The sequence below is a fragment of the Dicentrarchus labrax genome, unplaced genomic scaffold (genome assembly GCF_905237075.1).
Source record: "Dicentrarchus labrax unplaced genomic scaffold, dlabrax2021, whole genome shotgun sequence".
Taxonomy (NCBI): Eukaryota; Metazoa; Chordata; class Actinopteri; family Moronidae; genus Dicentrarchus; species Dicentrarchus labrax.
The window spans coordinates 24,292,901-24,305,227 of NW_026136702.1; the positions used below are offsets into that span (position 1 = coordinate 24,292,901).

The following is a 12,327-nucleotide window of genomic DNA, read 5'->3' on the forward strand; positions in this document are numbered from 1 at the left end:
TTCTCTGTTTTCTATCATTATAAACGGAATATGTCGGGGTTTTTCACTGTTGGTTGGACAAATCAACCAATAAGATGTCACATTGGGCTCTGAGCACTTGTAACAGTAATTTTCCTTTATTTTCTGACATTTTTTGGACAAATTATTAATCAATTCATTTATATCATAAATATAACAAACAGATTCATTATTATTGTGCCTTGAAAAGCACAATACTACTCTTCCCCATACTTATAATATTTTATTCTTCCGTACGTTTTTCAGCGCGCTTCTCCTCCCGCAGTTTTGGTCGCACGTACACAAAAAAGGTATCAAACGGCGCCGGACTTATTAGTTATGACTTTTCTATCCGCCAAACAGTTTGCCGATAAATCGCCAAAAACGTTCCAAAAATGAATGGGTGTTTTGCGAGAATCTTCAACTGCCAGACTGCGTGACATCATCGCTGGAGTGTGGGGAGAGCGAAACATTTGACAAAAAATAAATTTGTAAACTGCTCTCAAGGCCACAAATGTCACTCTACAGAAATAATTTATAGATAGAAACGTAGGTAAATCCGTTGGTGTCGCAGTGATACCACTGTTGAAGCTGTCAGACAAATAGTTTTGGCGGGAGACGCACTGATGCGCCAGCAACGCCCTCTCACGGCCCCATCTACTCCCATGTTTAAATGTAGAGGAGAAATGTTTAAAGGAGCTCGTTGAACCTCTCCTTTCTCAATCTCCCCAGGTCACATTTTTTAACTTTAGCCACAGAAACTCGGCACTGCTATAGTCAACAAGATGACGACGCTCACGGTCTTTTCGGTTTTCATTTCGGTCGTTCCTGGCCATGGGTTCGAGGGGATTCATTTTAAATGTTTCTGTCTCTCTGAGGAGTTAGAGACAGAGAGCGCACAGCTGCTGCTGTGGCCTCCCCTGATTGCCACGACAACCAAAGACTGCCTCTCACACACACACACACACACACACACACACACACACACACCTAGCTACAGAGGCTGACAAGGCATTAATAAGCTAGCGCTAGCTAGCTGGCTAGCTAAAGATAATTAGAAGGCGGCTAACAAGCAAACAATTTAAAGCTGAATGATTTTAATATTAACACAAAATAAGTTCAATACACCTTAAATATTTTACCCTACTATGAGCTGTTCCTTAATTTACATTAGCACTCCTTCAGGAGCATAATACAATTAAACACATTAACCAAAGCTAGCACTTAGCTAGCGATTAGTGCATAGCTAGCGATTAGCACATAGCTAGCGATTAGCACATAGCTAGCGATTAGCGCGTAGCTAAGCGCTAGCTTTGGTTAATGTGTTTATGTGTGCTAGCTCTAGCTAGCTAGCTATAGAGAATGACATGGTATTAATATGCTAGCGCTAGCTAAGGAGGATGACAGGTTATCAATATGCTATAGGGAGGATTACATGGCATTATTATGCTAGCGCTAGCGTGCTAGAGAGCAAGACATGGTATTAACATATGGGCCAGAGCAAGGCACAATCAAAATTTCTTTAGGAATTTTCTAGTTGAAAATAATATTTAGCTGCAGCCATACATGACCAGTAAACTGATCTTCATGTGTAAAATCAGTGAAGTTTCTGCCTCTCAAACCTCACAAACCTCCTTCAAATTCACTGAAAAACTACTGTAAACTCACTTCACATCTGCTCAGAAACTGATTTCAGATCAGTTCCTTCCAACACTGACAGACATCTGTTCAGACAATGTTCACCTTACTTTTTTAAATGATTTTCTAAATGATTTCTGTTCATTTTCAAACCTAAAACAAATGAAAGGAGTAAAGCTGTGACTGAAAGCTCACAACAGTGACTCATAAAGCAGTCAGAGTAGTGTCTGAGGAATTTATGACTCGTCTGCAGAGTTTCTGATAAAAAGCAGAATCCAAACACTGCCAACCGCTGGGGGAGCGATTGCTAAGCGGCAGTAAAGATAACATCAACACCAAAACACCACTCCTCAAAGGCTCATTTCTACACATGTATCACTGTAAAGAAGGATTCTCTGCTTTAACTACTGCCACTCATCTCATTACTGCTACATCCATTATGCATATAAATGTGTACAAGCGCATCAGACAATGCATCATAACTTTATAACTGCTGTTACTGAGAAGAGAAATTATTTAAAATCATTATACCCCATTAGTGTGAAAATATGCAGTTTAAAATAAACACGCTGCATTTTACTTCAATTCACTTCAAGAATAGATTATACTCTAATGAAAACATAGCTTTAAATAATATATTCCATTTCTGCTAATAGGTCCATCCTAAATCAGGGGCAGGCAACCTGCGGCTCCGAAGCCACATGTAGCTCTTAAGCCCCTCTCCACTGGCACCCATGTGACTGACAAAAAAATAATACAGAAATGAATGACTGGTGATTCTGATTCTCCAAATGTAAAAATGTGTAACCATTACAGGCAAACAAGAATGTAATGTAAGTGCGCGGGCACATTTGCCGTGACCTGTCAGTTCAGAATATTATAATATTAGAAACACCTTTGAACACAATGCAGTGGAACACCATCTAACTACGACCCCAATGTTAAATCATATAAATGAATGAGTCAACTAAAACTGAACATTATAGGCATCACAAAAGTCGACTTTATGGCAGGACAGTTGTATTGGATTGTAAAGGTGCCTCTAATAAAAAGGACACTGAATGTATATTTCAATATAAAATTAAATGCACTTTGATGTAGAATTTTATCTTAATAAGCTCAACATTCTTTCTATCAAAATGTCAACATCTCCTAGTTTGACAAACAGGATTTACTTTACAGCGGTGATCCTTTAGACTCTTTAATGTTCTTATTCTCTGTCAGGACTTCAGCCTGAAATCACCCGTACTTAAAACTTCAGTGTGGTCGAATCCTGTTAGTACGCCAGCTTGTAGTGTAAGCTGAGCCGGGCCGATCTGATCCGAGCTGAGCTGCAGTGTAGAGTGAAGAGCGCGGGGCGGTGGGGGCGGGTCTGCTCAGGGACATATGGGAGTGATTTTGTGCTGCAGACTGGCCGGCTCTGTTTGAAGGTCTGTCAGCGAGCTCTGAAACTCAGACACTTGAGTCACCTCGTCCTGAAACAAAGGCAGCAATCTGCCTCGTTTCAACGTACTTCTAGAAAACTCAAACTGTTCAGGAAAAACTGACTTCATCAGGGCTTATAGACAGTGCCCGCAAGTTTCACTTTGATTTTACCTTTAAAACAGCTTAGTTACAGTTGAAAATAAAAATCTGGAAATGAAAGCAGCTGTTGACGAAAGAGTTGCATGATAAACAGCGTGCCAAGGTACTTTTTTCATGACTTTATAGTAGTAAGTATAAAATATAATTATAAAACTGTTGGTTTCTAACATTTTTTGTCTATGACCAAGTTTCAAAAGTAAGAGCTGAAATAATTAGATGACTGACAAAAACACCAAATCAGCAACTGTTTTGATAATGACTTCATCCTTTAGGTCATTATTAAACCAACAATTCCAAACATTGTGGCAATAAACTGCATATATTTGGGTTTTGGACTAATTAATCCATAATGAAAACAATCATTAATGCACAATGTCAAGTTATAAAGTGAGTCAACAGATTATAAAGCTTTATAATGAATAACAAAGAGGGTTTCCAACACGTAAAAATCTATAAAATCTAGAGAAGCACTGATTTATTGGCCAATATTCGCCTTGTTGACTGACATCATCCGTTGTGTTGTGCTGGTTAAATGTTGTGTTGGTTGTTTCCAACTTGGATATTGCAGAAATAATCCCCCTTGTTTTCCAGCACTGGCACAAATGGCACCCAAATACAGACGTGCTCTATGCAGCAGCACGGAGAGCAAGCAGCTGTTCAGCTTTGCGTCTCACATCTTGAACAAGAAGAGAAACGGACTGAGCTGCAACAAGGCAGAGACACTTCTTGGTAGCCAATATATATATATAGATATATATATATATATATACATATATATAGATATATAAACCTTCAGACATATCCACATTTTTACTGAATCGACTATTCACTGTTCAATCAGAAAACATTTCACAGCTGAGTTTCAAAACAGTGAGTGGGCGGGGGAAGCAGCAGGAACCAGGAATTATCAGGTCAAAAATGCCCAAGAAAAGTTAAAGAACACACAGTCTTTCCTCATATCAAGGCATGACTTCACCTTTAATCTCTCTCCCTCTCCCTCTCTCTCTCTCTCCCTCTCTCTCCCCCAAGGCATTACTTCACCTATATCACACACACACACACACACAGATCCAGACGCAGCCTTCAGGCCCGGTGTAATCACAGCTCTTCCTGCTCTCCTGCACTGTGGTTATTAATCAAACCAGACGACAGCTCAAATGAGTCAATCAGAACCTGCAATTAAAGGCCAGGAAGCCTCCTGATTGGCCAACTATGCCTTCAGCCCTAGGGTCAAAGGTTAATCTCCTCAGAGAGCAGGAGGGGGAGCGGGTTGGCTAATTAAGTTTTAAGGAGTAATCACCGGTGCCTGTCCACAAAAAAATAATGTCTGTTTATGTTTTCTGTGTGTGTGTGTGTGTGTGTGTGTGTGTGTGTTGGAGACACAGGGTAACTCAAAAGGAGCAGAAAGCCAGGCAGTAATGTTTTTCATGTGACCACAATAAACATCCTGCAGACGTTACACACTGACTGCAGGGAGCTGAGCTGGAACAGCACCGAGTGGTTGTGTGTGTTTTGCCGTACCTGACTGGTGGCTCCATGGTAGAACAGTGTGTGTGTCGGTGCACGGCTCCATGGGAAATGTAGTCTTGAAGCAGAGGAAGCCAGTCAGATCAGACCAACATCACAACCACCAACCTGTCAGATAGACACACGAGGACGATCAAACAAAGAGGTTTTCGTTTTTCACTGGAACATTTCCACGATTATGTTGTTAATCTGTATGTTGCTATTCCACATGGAACATAACAGGGCCAAACAAACAATCAGGGCTGATTATTACTAATCAGGGAAACCCATAACCAACACTTGGAACCGATATAGATTTGGAGCAAAAATGAAAATCTGAAGTGATGAATGAACTAATGCATCAATAATTATAATACAATAACACAATATGCATTATTCTAAGTATATTTAAAGCTAATACTTTTGTACTTTTAATTAAGTAAAAGAAATACCAGAGTGTAAAAATACTGTTACAAGTACAAGTCCTGTATTCAAATTCTTAATTCAATGAAACATCTGAGTACACTTTAACCATATGCTCAATGCTTTAAAATAACTTTTCAATGTTATCTTAAATTGAGTTAGCCTCAGATCTAAAGTTAAGAAGAAAAGAAGACCAATTATTGGGAAAAAGCTGAACATTGGATCCGATGTAGGTCTATCCCTACTAGGAAGATCAAGAGCTGCGGGAGCTCCGTGAAAGGGCTAAGAGAGAGAGAGAGAGCTACCGGTAGTCAATGGCGCAACACAGCCTCGTACTTCGGGAAACTGGTGGTGTACCTGCGGACAAGCTAATATATGGTCACCGAAGAGGAGTGCCTGTGTTGCACGGAGTGGGACCTGTTGCATCGCGACACCCAAGAGACGCAGTGTTTTTGTACAGTCAGTACAGATTTTCCCTCTCTGATAAACAGGCTGTACTCGAAACTTTTTTCCATGTCCCAACAATAAATTGGAGGCAGCGACTCATACCGGAGGGACCAGATGGACAGTTATCCACTGAGTAAGTACACTAGACAAGTTGTGTTTTACATCTGTGCGATTATTTCTGATATATTGAGCAAATTAAATTTGTTTTAGTTCACATTGCCAGCTGTAAGTCTTGATCATTGATCTGCATGAATGACCTAACCCCTGACTGTTTTCCCAAGATGGCCCCCTTTATACGCGACCTCTTTTTTTTAAATTTTCTTTTTAAAAATTTTTTTCCTTTTAAAATTTTTTGGACCGTGTGAGTGTGGTGCTATTTTGAGTCTTGTTAGTGGTATAAAAAGCGATTTCTTTTCACTTTACTCTGTGCCCCGTTGGCTAGCGTTATAAGCTAATTAGCGGTTTGTGCTAAAAACCGGTCACGGTCGATTAGCATGAAAACATATCCCAGAGAACGGACCAACTCGGTACACATGTGTTATTAACCCCAGGTTCATTTTGCACCGGAATTGTCCTTTAAAAGACAAACAGAAGTTTCTCAGAAGATCCCTTATAACACTGTCAAGGAACACAAGAACCTCTTTATATTCCCTTCAATCTCCTTATGGATCATTGGAGCCTTGAAGATTCCTTGAAACCCAATCCACATCCAACAGAACATTCTCAGAACCTCACAATGCCAAATGTGCTATGGGGACCTATTAAAAGTCCTAGATCCCTTAAATGATCACTGGAACCTCTTTCACAAATACAACAAACACATTATTGGCATCCAGCAAGTAATGGAAACTTCTTTAAGACCACAACAACAATATTTACATATCTGAATGAGGTTTGAAGTTGTTCTTAAACGAGGGGTTCTGTGGACATTTGTCCCAGTCAGTTAGACAGGTGATACAGCTGGGCAGCAGTCATAAGTAACTGGCGTTGCTGAGGACTGAAGCTATGGAACCACAGATTTGGCAGTTTTGGCTCAACTGAGTGAGGGAAGCGAGGATACACATAGATAGCATACTGAAAAGCAGCCAATGAATGTTTCAAGACTCTTTGCGTCCTCTGAAGTCCACTAGAGCCCCTAAGGGTCCAATGGAATTGCCTTTAAGACTCCAGGGCACGAATCCGGTCCATCATTAGATCAGTGTTGCTGTTTGTAAGGAGATAAGTGGAGCAGCGTGGCTGACAGTCGGAGCCTCCTCCCTCCTCCCTCCTCGTCTCCTCCAACACAGAACCCTTTTTATTTGACAGCACAGAGCTCCTCAAAAGAGGCTTTATTTAGTCAAGGAGGCCGACGTCAGGAGAGTGAGTTAATATTCACACCCAGAGAGGAAAGCTGAACACTGGCTGGCGGTTTATAGACTCCGAGCTGAGATACTGCAGACAGAACAGGAAGCTGTTCACACAACAGCCAGACTAACAAAATAAAACAGTCAAGTCAAACTACTGGCTGAAATGTTCGCTGCAATCCAACAAATTTAAATGTTGCAGTGGACAAACGTGATGATCTTTATTGTTAGAGCTCATCCTCTGGAGAACAGGAACACCCAGAGGCAATTTTAAAGAAGGTCTGACCAAAGGTTTTTGAGATCTCTCACTTTGGACCAGAGTTTTGGATGGAGACACCAACTGACTGACGTTGACTGTGGGTAAACAAGAACAAACTGATCCCTTGAGATCAAAAGTCGGGGTCATGAGTGAGCAGCAGATCTTCAGTAGGGTGTGGAGGGTCTGCTTCTGTCTCCTCTGGCTTCACACTACAACACCCTGCTGCCGCCAAAACCAACACACTCAGCTGGAAAATGCACTCAAGACCGTGTGGAAAAGTGTTGATGAGTTGACCAGCAACTTCAGAGTGTGTGTGGGATAGTGTGTGCTGGGCTCCACCCCATGGGAGGAAAAACGACAGCGGTAGGGATTCAGCCGCTGAGTTATTATAGAACAGACGAGGAGAAAATAGATGTCCGAAGACGGGGGCTGAGAGCGGTCACAAGGTTGGCGAAAAAACAGCTGCACACGCACACGCACACACACACACTTTATGGATAGAGGCGTTGCCAAGAAAAAGAGACAGACGAGGGAAAAAGAGTTCCTGCTCTCCCACACAAGGATGAAGTGAAGTGAAACAGCTCTGCTTTCCATCCAACTATCTTTATGTGAACTATGATGAATTCTTACAGCTGAGTGGAAACAGTATAAAAGCAGTAAAAACCCTCAACATTGCAAAAATAAATAAATAAAGGTTTTACCCCCAACTGGAGGGAAGAGTTTGGTTGAAATATAAATAATGCAACAGGAAATAGGAACACTAAGATCATATAGATAGTACCTAAGTCGAACACTCAATACTGAATAAATTGACTGAATTACGGATTTATTCAGTATTGATAATTATTTCCCCAGTTAATTCATTAATTTAGAATACAATTAAAAATAAACTAAAGGCCTGTCCTCACGAATACGTTTTCCTCGAATCCAGATAAATAAATCAATTCTTTTTAAAGAATCGTATCGGTGGGCCTCTTAAGACCTCAGACATATCAGGGTCAGACGGGCATATTTCAAGGGCTCTCCAAATCCACACGGTTTGCACTTAATTTATCAATGATGTTGGGTGATACGATATCATCTAATCTTTACAGTTTTGTAGTAGCTGTAGCTTATGTCACATTAAAGGCGAGTTTACTTTCACTGACTCAAGTGCTGGAAATGTATTACTTTATTTATTACATTTGGGTTTCCCAGACATTCAACTGCTGGAAAATGAGCTCCGAAGAAACGCCAAAGATTACCGATTTGAGTCATCATTTGAGCAAGACGATGACAATAGGGATGTTTTCCCAGAGTTCAATGTGTTTTTTGACTAAGCTACACCACCATGCTCTGGGCAGCTTCTCTAACAGACAAACAAATAAAGGAAAGGAGCTTTTTACCTCACTGCCCCCCGCTCTGCTTTTTCACACTTTCCTTTTCCCCACTTTTCCTCCACACACTGATCCTGAACAGACTCAAAGAGTACAACGTGATGGCTTTAAAACATGACCATCAACTACGTGATAGAAATTTTATTTAACATTCTGCAAATAACCACCTGAAAGCTACTGTGATATGAAGTGCAGTACAGGTGATAACAGGTTTTGCGCCATTTGTGTCAGCAGTTAACACATACAGGTTACACTCTATTGTTATCTTAAGAATTTGCACAAAGGCCAAAATTTGGACCACACATAAGTTTGGCAGCATGCAGCAGCTAGTAAGTAGTTTGAAGCATAAACTGCTCTGAGGCAGTTGATGGTTAAATGTAAATTCCTGTGCTGGAGCGACGTGTCAGATGAAGGTGTGAAACCACAGTCAGACGGAAAAGCTGTGAAACCAGTCCTACTCACATAAGGAAGGCTGGCAGAGGTATGCAGGCTGTGATTGTACATAAACACACACATAAACACACACATAAACACACACACAGACACAGACACACACACACACACACACACACACACACACACACACACACACACACACACACACTTGGACTGACAGAAGAGCTCAAGAGAACAAACACTGACTCATTCTGCAACTCATGAGGTTAATCAGCAGTGGAAACAAAGATTATAATGGGGGCAGAGCTAGTGTTAAAAATACTAGTCAATTCATTAATTAGCAGAATTTTATAATATTACTGTAAACTAAAAGTGAAAGGGGCTGGTTTTGCACTGTCGACCAGTCACCTGATATTTCTTTTGCACTGCTCACTGACTTTACAGGAAAATATATCGCCCATACTTAAAGCGATTTGGCACCCCCAGTTTCAGGGTGTACACCACTGATAGATATGGACAGCTGTACAAGTGAATTCGTTATGATTTTACATTACTTATGATCAAAAATGAGCAAGCTGACAACTTTGCTAACTCAGCCAAACATCAAGCAAGTGCAACCAGACAAGCCAGCTAGCATTACTTAAAAGTCCAGCTCGTGATTCTAAAGCTTCACCAAAATCAATGACATAGTTGGTGGTGTGTGACTCAGTGTTGTAAAGGGTTATGCTCCCGACCTGGGCCCAAAACTCACATAGTGCTAGAACAGGCGTACGGGGTGTAGAGTGGGAACGACAGAGGTACCATTCAGTGATTCTGAAGGTGTTATTTTAAAAAAGAAAAGTTACATAATGTTGCTTTAAATGTGCCTTTATAAGTGTCATCGCCTCCAGATGAGCATCACATCTGTTTTAACACAATTTTGGATGTTTGGTACTGACCGTCAAATGTGGACACAGCTGAGGTCCAATATGAAACATCCATTCACCTCAACAGCAATAAAAATACAGGTGTAACCATGACCCTGAAGGCCAAAAACACCAGTTTGTTTGCTCTGTGTTGCCATTTTAGTCTAGTTAGAGCATCTTGTTGCTAGGAAACATCAGAAGATGTTTAGTATCCTGTCAATCATTTTATTGTCTGTTGCAAGCAGGACAGTCCACCTACATTTTCCCCAAAACAGCCACTGCAGGGTACAGAGTCTTTAGTGTGTGTGTGTGTGTGTGTGTGTGTGTGTGTGTGTGTGTGTGTGTGTGTGTGTGTGTGGCTGTGGGGTTGCACCGCGGGCTGGATGCTGGCAGGAAGTGGAAGCGAAGCGTTCAGATTCTGATCTCAGCAGTTAAAGCCGGCGGCTTTTGCAAAACCAACAGAGGGGGACGAGAGCAGAGGGACGAGTGCGGAGGCTTGGAGGAGAGACTAATGCCATCAAAGTCAACCAGCAGCCAGAGCTAATTGAAATTAAAGACCAGAAACGAGGACATGAGGAGGGAGGGAATGGTGCTGCTTTCACAGGAGCACAGGCGGAGTGGGAAAACTCAGCGATGAGGTTTGTGTGCTGGACTGAATATAAAACCACCTACTACTGCGTGCAGTTTGGCCTGAAAACTATCCTCCTGCAGTTTACCCACCTCACTCTAAAGGACAGTTGTTAACCAACAGAAACTGGGCGTCTGAAAGGGTAGATTCTGAGAAACAATTAGGACAATCAACTTTGCTTATAAAGCACAGCATTTTGGTTTCTTCTGACAAACAGTTCTGATAGCAGGGGTGGGCGATCTGGGCCAAAAACAGCATCAGTATTTTGACATGAAATATGAGGGTAAACAGAACAGATCAGATCAGGAATTTGATATAAAATTGTCAGATTGCCCACCCCATTCTGTCAGTTTTCCTTTCCTTCAGACTTTTGTGGCATCTGAAACATGGACTGCTGGTCATTTTCACTATTTAGAAATTGGCAAGATATTCAAAACAGGGCTCTAAAAAGAAGGCGTGCGTCAGACCAAGGTGGCAATAACACAAACAGTGTAGAGTTGGTGGCAAAAGTTCAGTAACATATACAAATCTGACTGAGTATTTTCATGAAAGAGAACACATGCCTGAATAAAAACTATGATACAATTCTTCTCTTTAACAGCTGAAATTAAGATGTCACAGTGGTCTGTTTTACGGTTTAATATCTTCCTGTTTCCATATAAAAAATAAACATATATATTTTAAATTAGGGGTGCACGATAATTATAACAGGAAATTATTACGTCATGCTGATAAGTCCGATATCATGACGAACAGCCCCGATAACATACATAATTTTGTCAGCACGGCAGTGCCCCGCTCTCACTATGAGACCTGAATGACCTGCACTGAATGCTGCGTTCAAGTGACGTTGGCATAATCAGAAAAACTCTTTCTGACTGGGAAAATTCAAGAATACCCCCTCATGTCGGAAAAAAACTTGTTAACTCGGTCATAATTTTGGTAGTTGCTGACTTGAATTGATATCCACAGTATATTTCCACATGTTACACATAAACAATAGCAACATGAACTTAAAATGGTCGAAATAACAACTAGCAAACGTGGGAACAGGGAATTTCCATCACACCGTGAATGCAGCACGGCGTGCTTACATTTGAAAACAGACAACATGGCGTCGATTGTGTGGGACTTTTACAAAGTTTCTGAAGAAGACAGGTCGCTTGGTATTTGTAACAAACTAGTGCAGTGCCCGTAGGAAGAATGTGTTGCTATAGAAAATGGGAGGTTAAGTAGCTTTTTCATTGATGGCCAAATGAGGTTGTGTTTGAAGGTGTAGCAGCTAGCTACAGACGAACATCCACAGATTCCGATTCTAGTTTTGTTGTCTCGCGTATCCGGATCTCCTCAGACCGGAACTCCACTCGGGCCGCTGCACACATGGCTATGGTTGACAATGCTAGCGGATCTCTCTCTCTCTTAAAAGGTATTCATTTGAATGGAACCATATCAGCCTAACTTAATTTTTTGTTACTATGGAATGCACTTTTTCAGTGTAACTTGTGTCAGTGCATTATTCACATTTTATTTATTGTTATTGAGGAATGCACTTTTTCAGATTGTGTTTACATAGAAATGTTTAAATAAATCTAACTTGTGTCAGTGCATCAGTTTTCAGTTTGTAATCCCGCTGCATGTATTTGCATCAGTTCAAGGGGCCTTTTCTTTTTTTTTTTCTTGCCAATAGTTTTTCATTGGGAAAAATAAATATCAGCATTTAAATTTAAACAAACAAAAGTGTTTTTGGGTTTGATGATATGTGTGTGTGTTATCGGTATCGGCCTTTAGGAGCTGAAAGTTATAGGTTATCGGTACCGGTTTAAAA

At 40.9% G+C, this 12,327-nt stretch overlaps 1 protein-coding gene across 3 annotated transcripts in view; it reads right to left on the reverse strand.

Annotated features, from left to right (window-relative positions):
* Nucleotides 1–12,327, reverse strand: part of LOC127376704 (bone morphogenetic protein receptor type-1A) — a 62,232-nt gene that overhangs the window by 39,395 nt on the left and 10,510 nt on the right. For 2 of the 3 annotated variants that reach the window (XM_051423897.1, XM_051423878.1), the window contains exon 2: nt 4,741–4,854. The exons of the other annotated variant lie outside the window; for it this stretch is intronic. The gene's annotated coding sequence lies outside the window, so the exon portion shown is untranslated. The remainder of the gene's footprint in view (nt 1–4,740; nt 4,855–12,327) is intronic. 3 annotated transcript variants of the gene reach the window in all.